At 40.2% G+C, this 16,743-nt stretch overlaps 1 protein-coding gene across 7 annotated transcripts in view; it reads left to right on the forward strand.

The window, feature by feature from the left end:
- CALD1 (caldesmon 1) overlaps window positions 1-16,743 on the forward strand; it is a 203,380-nt gene that overhangs the window by 25,198 nt on the left and 161,439 nt on the right. The gene's annotated exons all lie outside the window — the stretch shown is intronic.

Raw genomic sequence — 16,743 nt, forward strand, 5'->3', positions numbered from 1 at the left:
GCAGCCTTAACTTTTCTGCAGAAATTGGGCAGATGCATTTTTTTGTAGGTTTTTGATGTGTGATATGGTTAGACAATGGGAGGTGGGCGGAAGGAAGGCTAATTTTGCTGTGGCATTTATAATTCCAAGTAATTGGGAAAGTTGCAAAGAAAAGCAGCTATTAAGGAGAATCAGCAAAGTTTGTGGGTTTTTTGTTTTGAGGTTTTTTAAGTTTACATTCATACTCCTAAGGAGGGCTAAGAGAAATGTGAGAAGGTGGCAGTGGAATTTAGCAAGAGGCTGTTGAATGTGGAAGGAAAGGTGAGGGAAAAAATGAAGATAGGATTGATCTCCAAGTTTGGGAGAGGAAGGAGGGCAAAACTGCCAGCAGTGATAGAGAAGACAGGCAGAAACAAGAAAGATGGGTGTAGTTTTTAAAGAATCAGTCTGAAATAATGCTGCGTAAAAGAGGGTAGGAAGGAATAAACAGAAGATGAGCAGGTGATTGGAAAGATACAGTCATGGAGCTGAGATTAGTGCCAGCTCCGGGCACTACTGGAGGTGACAAACTGTAACACAGGTTTTGAAGGCTGTTCTATTTCTGTTTAGGTGTGATGTTATTTAGGATGTTGTACCCTAGTAGTGGCAATTCTGTTAATTGTGGCACTGTTCCATCTAGTGGAAAATGTTTTCCATGTTTAGCATGGACATTTCACATATCTGACAGTAAGAAGTGATTCTGAGTGGGGGGGAACCCACCCAACCCCATATTTTAATGGACCAAAAGCAAGTAATAACATTTTCCAGACCTGGAAAAAAATAGTGCAAGACACTTACGATGTTAGATGTGTGTTTTTATATAAATTCCCTGCCCTCTACCTCAGAAGTTTTTGACGGTTATACACACTATCTTCATATTCATCATCAGTCTTTTGGTAGCATGGGTTTGTGGCTTGTACTTTTCTGCAAACTCCAGTCAATTGCCAGTGCATTATACCTGCATCCTTTGGCAGGAGTGGAGGCAAGACTTTTTTTTTTTTAAGTTCAGGATAGTCTTTGCCCAGTGGAGTGAGTTAATATTTGAATGTCAGAATTTCCTTTGATATCAGCTATTTGGTTATAACTTGAGTGTGGCATAGTGGGCTTGCATTGCAATATCATCTCCAGTTCCTGCTTGATGATAGCTTGCATACACAAGAAGTTGGAACAGATAGGCTTTTAATGAAAGAAACTGGATGTCATCAGTTTTGTCATTAGGTCTTGGTATAACAGAGCTCATTCTCTGTTCAGTGTTATCTGTTACTACATGCTTGGTGGATGTAGGCAGCATTAAGACTTGCTATTTTCTGTAACAGGTCAGGTTGTAGTTCCAGTGTTTGTGCCAGCTCAAAAAAAAATTTGTTGATGATAACAGTCTCTCTACAAAAAGTTAGGGCTTCTAGCTTTTTCTTTCCTTGAAAAGCACTAAAAGATGTACAGGCTAAAATGTTCAATTGATCTCTGTGAATCTGGCACAGATCAGAAGGTGGATCTGCTGTCGCATGAGACTTTAGAAGTAAGCTTTCATCAAAGTGGTTGTTTGTTAGCTTGGGGCAGATGATTCCATGTGTAATATAGAATTTGTCATCTTTGTATCTTCAGAATTTTTACTTCCATTCTTTGCCCAAGAATTTGATGAGGCTTAACTTCTCGATAGGACTCTGACCTATTTTTAAATTATTCTCTTGTGACTTGAAGCTATATTTTTAAATGAGTGTTTGTGTAGGCTTCTCTGTTGCATTTTCATCACCTTTTCATGATGTCTCCCTGTAAATGTCAGACACTTCATCAGTTCTATGACTTCATGTACCTTCATGCAGGGCTGGTGACCTGGGATATTCTACAGGTCTGCATATATCTTCTCAACACCAGTTGTGCTTTGGACTGGGCCTGCTCCTATGTAATGCAGACAGATGGCTGGGAGTGATTTCAGTGGGGCCCTTGTTCCATGGCATCCCTCTGCCTAAACCCGCCTTGTTTGTTTTGCCTGCTGTTGGTTCTGACTGTGTCAGTGTCCCAGAAACAAGGGCAAGTGTAGGGTCCTGCAGCTAGGGAGGAATAACACCATGCAGCAGTACAGGTTAGGGGCTGACCTGCTGGAAAGCAGCTCTGCTGAGAAGGACCTGGGAGTCCTGGTGGACAACAAGCTTTCCATGAGCCAGCAGTGTGCGCTTGTGGCCAATGGTATCCTGGAGTGCATCAGGAAAAGCATGGCCAGCAGGTCGAGGGACGTTATTCTCCCCCTCTACTCTGCCCTGGTGAGGCCACATCTGGAATGTTGTGTCCAGTTCTGGGCTCCCCAGTTCAAGAAAGACAGGGAACTACTGGAGACAGTCCAGCAGAGGGCTACAAGGATGATTAGGGGACTGGAGCATCTCTCGTATGAGGAAAGGCTGAGAGAACTGGGTCTGTGTAGCCTGGAGAAGAGAAGACCGAGAGGGGTTCTAATCAACACTTATAAATATCTAAAGGGTGGATGTCAAGAGGATGGGGCCAGACTCTTCTTTATGGTGCCCAGTGACAGGACGAGGAGCAGTGGGCACAAACGGGAACACAGGAAGTTCCATCTGAACATGAGGAAAAACTTCTTCACTTTGAGGGTGACCGAGCACTGGAACAGGCTGCCCGGAGAGGTTGTGGAGTTGTCTCCTCTGGAGATATTCAAAACCCGCCTGGACGCAATCCTGTGCAACCTGGTCTAGGTGAACCTGCTTTAGCAGGAGGTTGGACTAGATGATCTCCAGAGGTCCCTTCCAACCCCTGCCATTCTGTGATTGAGTACTAGCCCTCTGTGACCATTAGTTGGATAACATGTTTCCAGAGAAGTTTCTGGCTGCTTCAAGTATGGTATCATCTTGATATCTTTGCAAGACCTGTCACTCTGTTGAAACTCACAATGCATTCAGGTTTCTGTTTTGTTATCTTGCTGTAAAATATCTGTTTATGAGTGTTTTTATCAAGATGATTCATTTTGAATTCATTGTGTTTGTCCTCCTCTGTGTGGTTTCAATAGGTCATTGCACAATGATTGGCAGGATTACCTGAGCGGTAACAGTGTGATAAGATCTATCTGACCATCACTGCTTGAGTTTATGTGGTCACTCTCAGCATTTCACGCAAAGCTTTGATGTCTGTGTGCTCATTTTGAATCTTAGGTAGCTGCATGACTTTAACCAGTTATTACTCATTTGTACTCTGTCAAATTCTCCTCATTCTCTTCGTGTATTGCCAAGCAATACATACAATTTTGTTGCCATCTTCCAGTTTATGCAATATGTCTGGGTCTATGTATTACATTGCTTTGTAGTATATATTACAGATATATCATGTTATGTGTCTTTCCAAGCTTTGTAGTCTGATGGAAGCAGTGTTGCGATGTGGATTGGTTGGTGGTTTGTTAGGTTGGATGTAATGAATGTAGATTGATCATGTGAGGTAGTGTTCTCCCCTATAGACTGTCAGTCAGGTTTGGCAGTGTTGTCTCAAGGTGAAGTAGTGGGCAAATATTTGCTGGATCTGGATGACGGACTGACTGCTGTGGTATCTCCCATTTTAATGTACATTTATAACTATAAGGGGTGAAATGGAGAAAGTAGTAAAAGACATGATTTTCCTCTGCTGTGGTGGTTTTCAGTTCACATAGGAACTGTACTTGATGCAGACTGGAATTAAGCCTGGATTAAAATTTGGACACTAACTGTAGTCCACATGCATGGAAAAAAACAGAGAAATAAATTCCATCTTGATAGCTGATTTTTGCAGAAATGCCTTTTGGTTGAAGTACTACATGCATTTTACAAAGTTCACGTACCTCTGCAGTTTATTTTAAGAGATCTGAATTTATTTGGTGTAGATTTATTTCAATTATCTAATCAGAAGCAGACACATAACTTCTTAGGCTGTCAAAGGTATTCAGGAATGTATGACAAACTTCAAAGGAATGCATAAGATCTTGCTACACATCTTAGCATACATTTTTATGGAAAAAAGTTAATTAAATTTTCTCTTTCTGCCCAGAAATTACTTTTAGGCTAAATTAAGTATGTGGGGTTGTAAGGCTTTTGAGTGCTCTCTTTTCTGCTTTAGCTTTGTGACTGATTAAACAGCCAAATGCTTATCTGGATCAAAGAAGTAATAAGCAAAGGGGCATCCTTAGGCCAGTTATCAGCTGAAAACAATCTTAACTGTCACGTATCCAAGTTTTAAAGCACATACTCAAGTGAATGGATTAAGCAATGGGGACTATGTGTAATACTGTTTATTTGCAGTGAGGAAACTTCCAGGGGCAAAGAAGTGAGGTTTCCTAGTCCATGTTTTTGCAGGCGTGGGTTTGCTGGGGAACAAAAGGACTGTACCACCTTTGGGAGTCCTGCCTGGTGTGGCATGTGGTCCCAGACAGATGAGACACCAGTTTCCTTCTTACAGTACAGCCTTCTTCCCTGCCTCCAAATCAGGACTACAGCTTACTCTTGGGTTAATTCCTGTGGAGGCTTAATTTATGTTCACTCACTGGGAGGGAAGAAGAAAGAGTTCTAGTTATCTGAATATACAGCATTCAAGTATGTTTGCATGGACAGTATTTCAAGTCCTTAGTCTTAGTAATTTAGATAAGGGCATGTACTTTCCTACGAAAGACAAGGCACAGTGTCTTAATACCTGACACAGAGTAACCCTATGTGATAAAGTACCTAGATAGCTCAACAAGGGTGACTTAGAAATGCCTGGGAAGACATATATGATGCCATTAGTAAAACATACGGATTTGTGTGACATTAACATCTCTAAAGTGGCAGAAGTAGAATTGTACTACTAAAGCTGCATAAATGTTTTGCTTCCCCCCCAGATGCAACAATAAAGAGATCTTAGAGAAGGTGTTATCTAATGGGTAAAGTACTGCCTGCAATTTGGCAGACTCTTCAAGTTCTCCTGTGTATCCTCTGGCAAATGGTTAGGATTCAAATTTTTGAAATCTATGGTTGATGGCCATGATAGTGGCATTTTGGGTGTGATTGAACACAAGTGTTGGGTTGCCATTTCTTGATGTTTAGGTATCTCAGTACCTGGTAGGAATGCCCATGTACATCATGGGGGAGACCTAAGCAGAAAGGATGAGCCCAGACGAACAGGATTGGCCAACAGCAAGGACAAAGCATAGATATCTTCTGAAGTCCACTTCTTGAGTACTTCACACCAGTGCCAGGAAATAGATGAACGTTAAGTCTGTGCTAGTTGGCTTCGTGGCATGCTTCATCTCCAATGGCTGCAGGATCAAGGGGATGAGCAAGTTGCTGCATCCTTTCTGGCTGAGCCCTTTCCTGTTTTATATTGGTGGCTGCTGCTGTGAATTACTCATGTTCTTTTTGTCATGCCCAATCAGGCTCTGTTTTGCATGCACATAGAGTGGGTCAGCAGTGACGCATCCTCATTCAGCCATGGGGCAATCCTATACCTCCTGCCAAGAGGGAGGTTTCATTGTCTTGTATTCATTATAATATAGAGAGATATAGGCACAATTATTATTGTCTTAAAAGCAGAGAAGTAAGAAAAACTGTCATGGTGCCTTGAATATAGAAACTTTGAGGAATGGCTCAGTTTCCAAGTAGAGACACATGCTTTCTCTTGAGCAGATCATCAGTGTGTAGTAAGCTGAGGTGTAACTATCTATTGAAATTGTTTTTTCCTCCTCTTTGAATCAACTGTTAGCAGTTAGATATAAATCTGCTGTTTTTAAGGTAAGGTAGTTCAGTTTTGATACAAGGTGTTGGTTGGGGAAAGTAGGTGCTGATGGTAGGTGTGTAGCATATTGAAGAGTTGAGTTGAAACAGTTGGTAAATGTCCCCAGAAATTTGGAGATCAGAAAGTTAAAGCTGACCACACCCTTTCAAGCAGATGGTTACTTTGCTGAAGGTAAAAAAAATATAATAATGCTGCTTATAATAAGAAGGAATAATCTGGCATTCAAATATTGAGTTCTTTTACATTTGGTGAAATGTCATTAATAATACATTACATGTAAAAGCACTTTTCATTTCAAAGGTCTCAAAGATCTTTACAAGAGTGAATGTTGTGCCAAACCTCATTGAAAGTATCATTTGGATTACACAGAAGAGACTGAGGCATAGTGAGCCCGAAGATTTTGTCTTAATTTACACCTGAAATGGGAAGGGGAAAACTAGAAACCTGATTTAGGACTAGTAGGCTAGTTACACGACAATCTTTTGGGTTTTTTTGTCAGCTGGGAAAAACCCCCTAATATATGGATCTGCTGCATACAGAAAGGGTACAAAGAAGTTGACAAATATCAGAAATGCTGACTTTGTGCATTTCTGATGCATTTTTCATTTTTTTATGAGGAAAGTTGACTAGAAACAGCTCCATGGTGCATAACCCTTTATTGTTTAGGGGTTTGTAAGTTCCACTTTATTGTTCATGGCATATTTTTTTAATCTTGTAGTCTAAAATGGAACAAAAACTCACTTTTATGATGTGTAAGCATATATTTTACATTTATTTTCATAACTTCCAATGTAAAGAATCCCTCCAAGGAGCTGTAGTTGGGTTAATAGAGCTGGAGTCTAAGATTCCATGGAGCAGGGAAGTCCTTTAGTTCTGTTCCATACAATGGATGGTCCTGGCTGCTTTACAGAAACAAAGATGTAAGGGTGTAATTTGGCAGCACTTGTTCTCAGTAGTCACAGGATGAAGGGCCTGATGGAAGGTCTTCAGTGAGTTTTGGATCAGATTGTGAAATAGTTTGCCTATGAAACATCACAGAATTTAGATTTAAAAATAGATTTTATTAGAGGCCAAAATTTTTATATTAAAAACCCCTTCAAAAATATGGTCGGAATAAGTATTTGTGATACCTTTAAAATCAAGAAATGAAACTATTCTAGTGATTTCTAAGAAAAGTGAAAGTTACATGTAAGAAACAGATGCTGAGTTTTTGGCCCTGTTGAAATTGATGACGAAGCTTCTGTCCTATCCAGTTGTAGTCCATTCTTGGATTTGGCAGTCTCACTGATCTTTGGCTGTTGACTGTTTTTTAGCAATAACCTCTGGCTGTAATACATCAGCTTTCTGGATGTCTTGTACCCTAGGTTACTAGATGTCTGTAAATCCTGTATGCATGTTTAGTCCATAAAAGCAGAGCATTTCCATTTCACATCCTACTGTGCCTGATGCTTCAGATGGATTCCAATTGAATGCAGTGTCAATCAGTACAGTAGACAGTAATTCTAATATAGAAACATTTCAGAGCTACTTATTTTGACTTGTCATTGTTGGCAGATTTGAGAACTCTGCACAGAAATTGCAATGGCTTAATCAAAAGTCACGATTCTTCTAGAGTAAAATGGACCAATTGAACAAAAACCCCATAAAAATCTTGACCTCACCAGAACGAGTGTGCGTGCATAATTTAAAGCTCCCAAACAGTCTTGTTAAATTCACATTTTATACTGTCACAGACAGTCATGGGATGTAAAACAATAGTCTGGCTCTTGCAATAGGCCAAAGGTCTGTTTGCTCTTTCATATTTCTCTTTACTTAATTTGGCAAGCGGACGCTCTTTCTGTCAAGGAGAAGAGGCCAAAACAAAGGGCAGGTTTTTTCCCAAGTTATTTTTGAAATGCCTTGGTTCTTGAATGTCCAATTAGGATATTTTAGACCTGGCTGTCATTACCCTGGAAATCAAATGCTGTTACGGTAGCTTAACACGGGCAGCTTTTGAAAAAATTCATCTAAACATACTCACGTTTTTGTTCAACTGCACAAACAGCAAGACGCTAATTATAAGCTTAACAGAGGATTCATATCTTCTCTTACATACCAGTTTTTAACCACAATTAATAAGTGTGTCAGAAATATGTTTACATGCTCTTTTATGTGTATATATAATAAGCCAAATAATGAAGAGCTGTGTACTATGCTTATCTGAGATTAACACAAGATGAGGATTGAATTTTGTGGGGGCTTGAGCAGCAGGATCTGGCTCACCGTAACAAGCTGGACTGTGTGCTTCCCCCACCACCCAGTGGTGAGGAGTGTTTCCACTGGGTGGAGGAACTTTATTTAGTGTAAATCTCATTAGCATTGTCAAGACCCCAGTGGAAGAAGCTGCTGTGAACTCAGGTCTGTCTGTCTGCATGCAACGTGGATCGCTGGGTGACCCAATGAGCGACATCATTGTATTCAGAGGAGGAGGCTTTCAACAGCTCATTCACTTCTTTTTTTTATGCTGCTTCTCAAATGTCAGCCTGGGATTATTCATGACTTGTCACAGATCTGACAACATAGTCCCTTCCTGCGTTTTAAAGCAAAGGTTGTTCTTTGAATACATTGTTCCATAGACATGTTTTTTTTCCTCAGTATTTCTGCAATATTTTGCTTTCTCTATCTGCCCTTGGCATAAAAACATGAAACTGAACAACTTTAATCAGAATTATTTGTTGGGAAACTGACAAAGCAACAATTTGAGATATTATATCAAACTCTCTTTTAGTCCCACAGCAAGTGTTGTTACAGTGAATGTCTATGGGTTTAGAAAATTTCCTATACACTGATGCCAGTTTATCTCACTTTGTACTCCAGTAGGTCATCTTTCCTGGACTCAGGTTATCTACCTGCAGAGAATAGACAGTTATTCTCAATAACTTTCACGCCTATGTAGGTGTAAGATGTTAAATAGCGTTCTTATTTATTTTTAAAGAAATCTTTAGAAGATACCTTCCTTCTGTAGTGTAAAATGGCATTAAGATCAAGCTGTCAGGCACTGCTTTTTATGTGTTGATCTCAAAGTTCTTTACAAAGGAGCTTGGCATTGTTTTTCCTTTTGTCAGCCTGAGGAATTGAAGCACAAAAAAGAAAAATTGCTCCTGCAACAGCACCAGACTGGAGTTGATGCCAGCCAAGCGCTTTGTCCATTACGTTATGCTGTGCTTTGAAGGGCACTAATCTCACAGTCCAACTAGTATCAAACATGCTACTAAAACCATTGAAATATTATTCATCAAGGAGATGGATGGGATACAAAAGCAGGAACAATACTTTTTACAACAGTCCATGGCATCATAGAGCCATAGCAAATAACAAATCTTTTGAAAAATCCACCAAAGGACAGAATTAGATTAACATTTTAAGAGATTCAAGTAATGGCACGACTTGTCACATGACATTTTAGCATGCACAAGTGAGCCAGACAACTATGTTATTTTAACCCACATTCAACATTCCTATCAGTAAACCTGCACAAAAGGCCCTATATGTATATCTTGTGTGGTACTATCATTAAATCTCTCTTTTTTTTGCTACTGCCTGGAATTTCATTATAAACCATTAGTGATGTAATACTAAACCCATGGAATCTTAAACATGTCTTAAAATCTGTGGAATAAAGTAGACTCCTATCAAATAAAAAATGTAGTACCAACAAAAACATTTGCATCTTTTTCAAATGGCTCATTCCATTTTTTTCCCAAACATGTTTCAGCTCAAATGTCTCAAAGTAAACTTGCTTCCATAGATCTGTTTTCCAATAAATGTTGTTTCTCTTTTCTTCCTTCCTCTGTTCCCAAGACACTATTTGCTAGTTCATTTAAATACAAAATGTCTGTTATATGCTTGCCCTCTTTTGCATGAAGGGTGTTTGAATTGCTTCTGGTTGCTGTAGGAGCCTGTCTTTGGATTTTTCCTGGAATTGTAGGATTCTGAGAGACACTTTCTCACCTTGTATTTGGAGATCCCCCAATGTTTTATTAATAAAGTTATGTGAACCATGCCTGCCTGAAGTGAACAGAGTGAAATTTGTGTCTTTAAGAAGCTCCTTGGTTCATAAAGGAGGGTATGATTTACAGTGTAGCCACTGGTAAAAAGAAAAAAAAAAGCTTTAAGCTCTAAAAATGTACCTTTAATTATATGGGGAGTGATTCAGGGATGTTCCAGATCCTCTGTGAAATGTTTAGCTGGCACAGAATCATGTTTCTCTCAAACAGGAGTAAAAATTGAAGGGTGTGCTTTAAAAACTGCAGATCTTCAGCAGCCAAACAAGGGAAGAACTGTCTGCTTCTGAGTTTGGGTCCTGCACTTGGGTCACAACAACCCCACGCAACACTACAGGCTTGGGGAAGAGTGGCTGGAAAGCTGCCCAGCAGAAAAGGACCTGGGGGTGCTGGCTGACAGCCGGCTGAACATGAGCCAGCAGTGTGCCCAGGTGGCCAACGCAGCCAACAGCATCCTGGCTTGTGTCAGAAATAGTGTGGCCAGCAGGACTAGGGAAGTGATCGGCCCCCTGCACTTGGCACTGGTGAGGCTGCACCTTGAACACTGTGTTCAGTTTTGGGCCCCTCACTACAAGACAGACATTGAGGTGCTGGAGCACATCCAAAGAAGAGCAATGAAGCTGGTAAAGGGACTGGAGCATAAGTCTTATGGGGAGTGGCTGAGGGAACTGGAGTTGTTTAGTCTGGAGAAGAGGAGGCTGAGGGGAGACCTTATTACTTTCTACAACTGCCTCAAAGGAGGTTGTAGTGAGGTGGGTGTTGGTTTCTTCTCCCAAGCAACTAGCAAAAGGACAAGAGGAAATGGTCTCAAGTTGCATCAGGGGAGGTTTAGATGGGATATTAGGAAAAATTTCTTCACCAAAAGAGTGGTCAAGCATTGGAACAGGCTGCCTAGGGGAGTGGTTGAGTCACCATCCCTGCAGGCGTTCAAAAAACATGTAGATGTGGCACTTTGGAACATGGTTTAGTAGACGTGGTGGTGTTGGGTTGATGGTTGGACTTGATGATCTTAGAGGTCTTTTTCAACATTAAAGATTCTATGAGTTTTAGTCTGTAGGAAGGCATGTGCATTTATTTTCTGGAAGCACTATGGAAGCTGTTCTACTGGAGTTGGTGTTTAGCATGGAACCAGTGCTGGTTAGAGGTTGAAAAGTGGGATGGGGGATACTGGCAGGAGCACAGCATGCTTTGGGGATGTCAAGGTCCCACTGACTGTGGGGAGATGCTGCCCCAGGAGCCTTCCTTGCACTGTGCAAGGATGTGACAAAGGATGGACCATTGGGCAAGGGACTCTGTCCTGCATGCTCATGTATGTGCTTGGCTGCTAGGATAGATCAGGAGCTATGCTTAGCAGAAATGACTCACTGCCAGGTCCCTTAATGCAACATGTGGGAATGAGCTGAGGGCCACACTGCTCTCAGCCAGAGTGTGAACATCCATTAATATTCTGTCTGCAGTGCAAGTGCTGCCATATCTGCTTGTCTAGCTGTCCTCCTCACTCTGGAGCAGCAAGTTATAAGGCTTTGCCATCATTCAGTGCCTTATCTTGGGATGTGCTTTTATCCCTAGATGCATGGCTTTGACTGCTTTGTGACAGTCTTACGCCTTTGTGTGGCTGACACAACCTTCAGTCCCATCCAACTCTCAGTCTGTCTTGAAACTATACTGGGTGCCTGCTGTAAACATAACATTTATTAAATTGAGTATTTGATGCTCAGTGCATTCCCCGCTTGTAAAACTATAACTGTCCTACTGATGCCTGTAAGATGACCTTCGCTTCAAAAACCGTCTATTTTTTATGAACAAAGGCTAAATTTCAGCACTGTACCAAAATCAGTCTAGGCAAAATGTTGTTTGGTTTGTATTTTATTCCTAACATCAGCACAAGTTTAAACTCTAGAAAACTAAACTCAGAAAATGAGGCGTGAAGTAAAAATTACATATGTTTTATAATATAGACTAACAATGTTCAGTTTAAATATGCAGGGAGCGCTCATTAGGTCTGCTGGTTGTGTATCAAAGTAGGAATACCTCCAGGGACAGGAGCTAGAGTATGGGTGAGGCATTCAGTATGGTGTGACTGGGTGCTAGAGATCCTTCAGAGCAGACGATGCTTTGAATTCCACTCTTCCTTTGTGAGCCTGGTGACAAACTTGTCAAAAACAACTTTTCAGATTTAAACAACAAAACCAAACATAAACCTCCCTCCCACAAACCTCTGTCTCTTCAGAGTTTTCTTTTCTTTGAGCTATAACCTCACTGCTGATATTGGCTTAGGAATTGGCTGGCTGCCCAATACAGTTGTCCCACAAAAATGTACAGAATCTCTATCTTTCAGTCTCCTATATAGAAAAGCATGGAACAAAAACGTCAGGGGAAAAATGTGTAAAATAGGACGTGACCTTCTTTGGAGTAAGTATATGCAAGACTTAAAGGATCCTCAAAAAAAGCCATTCTTTTCTAAAATGCGAATGTTTCTGTTGATGATTGATACCAGAATTGATAGAGGTAGTAGGACAGATGGGCAGGTGGTGGGATTTTTAATCAAAAATGTCTGATCAGATATTTTAAAATAGAATTCTGCTTACACATGCAGCTTTCACGCATATGCTGTGTTTTTGTAGATTGACAAGGAAAGAAAAGATAACCTGTATTGCTGCTTTTTCCTGTGACATAATTAAATATCACATGTTGAGTTGTCATCAAATTATTGTTAAATTGAATTTCTGACAACTTGTGTTCACATTTGGGTTATGAAAGGGACTAAAAGCTATACTTCAAGCAGTGTTATGGCTAACTTTTTTCACATCAGTGGTGAAAAATACTGGGGAAAAAAGTGCTACTCTAGTTCAAGTAACAGGCAAAGTGCTTTAGGTCTCTCTTAAATGCTGTTAGAGAAATTAAAGGACTTAATAGGTAAAAGTGTAAAAGAAGTTACCTTGCTGTGGCAGGCAGAATTATTGTTTTGCCATTTTAACTATGTTCCTTTAACTGGTCACATATATATAAAGCTTGTGAAAAATGACATCTCAAGGGAGATTTTCCAAAGCACCTGAGAAGTCTATAAGCTACAACCTGTCGCACCTTTCTGTTACATTTCTGTCTTCAGCCTGGTCAGCTGTAAGAAGGTATTCATCCTCAGATGCAAATTCCCAACTATTGAGCATTTCAGATGTGGTCGTGTGTATGTGTGATTCTGCATTGTGGGTTGCTTGCTATTAGGACGTCAGAGAGGAGCTGCTGTCTGTGAGTGACGAGTGGTCACTTTCATGTTGTCTCTTCAGGTGATCGTAAGTGGAAGATGGTGTTGCTGGTCGCACTGAAAGATATTTTTGCCATTTGCCTCCTTTAAAATGTCTGCAGCTCAGATCCACTTGGGTTGTGATGTCTTTTGGTCTCAGGAGCTGACTAAAACCAGGCTAAGTAATCCCTGGGAACTTCTGTAGCCAGAATTGCTGGAAAGCAGGGTAATTCAGCACATATAATGCTTTCCTCTGAATCAGCGCCATACCTGATATGGTTTCAATGAATCGCTTGGCTGTTCTTCACGCCTCCTGTTTCAAGAGCCCTGAGCCAGGGCTCCAAATACATTCAGAAATCAAAGTTTGAATTCTATAGGTACTTAAATGTTTGTGCTGTAATGGGGGGAGTTGTCCTCAGCATTTTGGACAAACAAAACTTCAAAGGGTATAGCATTTCATGGGTGTGGCAATGGAGTAAGGTATTTTGTTTCCTTATTTAGGTTATAGAAAAGAGGATCAAGCCCCTTCCAGGAGAATGGAAGGAGGTTGCCCTTGGTGCCATCAATTTTGTTTGCTAACGCAGGCTTTACCATCTAAGTGTTCCCATGTTTAATACCACGGAACAGGCCCACCAGGATTGCCCTGCTGTGAGAGACTATGATGCCTTCACCCAATTTCCAAATGTCATGTAACATCCTGATGCTACTGCTTACTGATATGAGAAGGGACCACTTCGTAGGCCACCGTCGTTGTGAAACGGGATGCAGCTCATCTTCCTCGGACCTCAGGCCTGATTCTACAGCTCCTGTGCCCGCATCACCTGGGTTGACCTGATATCAAATAAGCAGCAGCAGCATAACAGTGAATGAGACCTCATGTTCATTTATGTTGCCAAAATAGACTAAAGCATTAAAAAGTTATACTCTAAGTTTATCTGGACAACTTATAGGCACTCCAAGTTTTAAGGACTAGCTCAGAAAACTTCCAAAATTTTTTGTAGTGCACCATTAATTTTTATTTTGCAGAATGTGAGAGACAGACAACGTATAATTTGTTGTTTTGCTTGACCTACAAAGAATTATGGTGCTATACCATGTTTACACAAAGCTTGCTCCGGTATGCAAAAGTAACCCACAAAATCTAGCTTGCTTATTGTAGTGGCCAAGTTAAACTGAAGGGAAGGAGTTTCTCAATGATATTAGACTAATGAATTGTGATCTAAGCTGTAATGACTTTATTTTCTGAAAATTATCCTGTCCCCCTTCCTACAGAGAACAGAATTTCACCTTGGAAAAGAGCAATGGAAAAAACATGCTTTAGTTTGCTTATAAAAATGTAAATGGTCTGCTGCTCTGTTTAGAAGTAGCTATCTCTAGCTATAAAATTATGAAACAAAGATAGTACTGACAACTTGAAGAGAAAGACAAAGTTTGTATTTCCACAAGTGTTTGGGTTTGGTACCCATACCTCCATTTCCCCAACCTGGTAATTAGTTGATCAATATGTAAGTAAATATAATAATGAGATTTTCTATAGGAAAGATTAATGAAATAAAATGATAAATCTATTTGTATCACACTTTGGTCTCCTTTAGGAAGAAGTGAAAGATAATTAACTCTCAGCTTTTCTTTAGGTGTGGCATCCAGACATTGCTTGAGTATAAACCAAATAGATTAGTTTGATACAATCTTTTTAGTTGTTAGTGTCCCTTGACTTTGATATTTTGCAGGCTATATAGTATGAAACAGTATAAAAGTATATCAACAGGTAGATAAAACACTCCTCTGGCTAAAATCCTGCCTAGTCATTAGTGTTCACACATTTGTAGTCTTTCACCTCATAGATGATGTTTCATTATTGTTTCCTTTTAGGAGAGAATTCAGGTTTTGATAGCTTTGAGGGCACAAATACAGACTTTATGCATGGAAAATGTCATTGTAATTAGGAAATAAATGGTGTCAAATATATTCATTAATTTTGCTTCACTGAGAAATTCTTGAAGATATGTGGCATAATGGATTTATTTTTATTTTAATTTTTTTTTGGTAGTGTGCTTTGGACTACAGAATAAAACCAGCCCATGAACGAAAAACATGTTTTTGGTCAGGTATATGTGTGTGCATGTATGTTTTGGCTCTGCTGCAACAAATGTGTGCCTAACTTCAAGCAGGGGAGTAATCTTATTTGGTTGGTGAGGAGCATGCTTAAGTACGTTGTGAACATGAGCACTTAAGAATGACTTGATGTTAAGGTACCACAGGAAACAAGGCTAAGTGAAAGCCTTAGAATAGGAATGAGAGGTTCTTCTGATTAAGACTAACGTCCACTTTTGACGGAGCTTTATCTCTGAAATATCTCAGCAGTCAGAAAGTTACAGAATTTAATGCTGTTCAACTCTGTTATATTACGCCTTTTGAATTTTTATTTTCCTCATCATATGTAAATGATAATGTATTTTTTTTATTCATGGCTACAGTAAGTTATGTAAGGTGAGCAGTGTAAAAGCTGAATTCCTACTTTAAAGAACTCGATCACTGCATGTAGCTCCGTGACTCCTGAATGGCATGTCAGTCATTGGATTTTATTAAGGACTGGAGCAGGTTTGTGTTTTATTGATGCAAGGATAGATCTAGATTTTTCTCTGGATTAGAACATTCAACTGCTATTGACTTTAATGGGAGTTTTACTGAGGCTGACATAGTCCAGAAACCTGGACCTCTGGAATGCTTAGAGGGAATCTGTATTCCTTTCACCAGATCTCCTAGATTTGGCAAACCTCAGAAAAAGTGGATCTCTTCAGCACTTACTGCAATGCAGTCTTAGGAAGATCCAGAGTAGAGTTTCCTGTAGGAACTGCCACCTCAGCTGGACATGGCTGTGGTTTTCCATCTTGGTAGTTCTTGGGCCAACAATGGTGTTTCTCGTTTTTGTAAAACAAGAGAGTACAAGCTGTGTTTAGCCATGGTGGAGCACAGTACTGTATGTGTTGTGGAGACTTTGACTCCCCTGTCATCCCATCACATGCTGTCTTCATAAGACCTCATTTGGCAGGCAGTATAAAATTAAAACAAACTCCTCAAAATTGTCTAAGATAAGCAAACCCCCCTCAGCACCACTGATTAGGGATTTAGAAGAAATGGTGCAAAAATGCAGTGTCACTTGTAAAAAAAGCATGACATATTTTTCCAGAGCTTTGTCAAATCTCCTGCTCAAGCCAGTTAGTCTAATGAATACTCTTAAACACATCTGCTGATTGTGTTGATTAGGTGGAGAACAGGAAAGGTAAACTGTATTTGTTTAATTGAAGGCTGCTTGTGAAGCCAGCTCATTTTTGAGGGATCTTTCTTCACCTGGTTTAACAGATAAATAAAATTACTCTGGACCTTGTGATAGCAGCCTATAGACAGATACCAGTATATAGACATTTGGAAGTTTTCTTTTCACTGCCTCTGTAGATGAAAGGGAATGGGAGCCACTAGAGCCCCTGAGAAGCTTTCCGGTTGGGTTATGTTAATCCGAGTGGGATATCTGAGTCAATTCTCTCAGGAACTCCTTCCAGTTCTCCTTCTGAGGCATCGCTCGGGCAATTTCCAGTCTCGCTGCACACTGCCCAAGCTATTCTCATTTATCCTGGCTTATTACTTGGAGGTGGCTGTTGTATCGCGGTAACAGTCACAAAGTGGCTAAGTACATGTAAAGGCAGA

Source organism: Grus americana, chromosome 1, assembly GCF_028858705.1.
Source record: "Grus americana isolate bGruAme1 chromosome 1, bGruAme1.mat, whole genome shotgun sequence".
NCBI lineage: Eukaryota > Metazoa > Chordata > Aves > Gruiformes > Gruidae > Grus > Grus americana.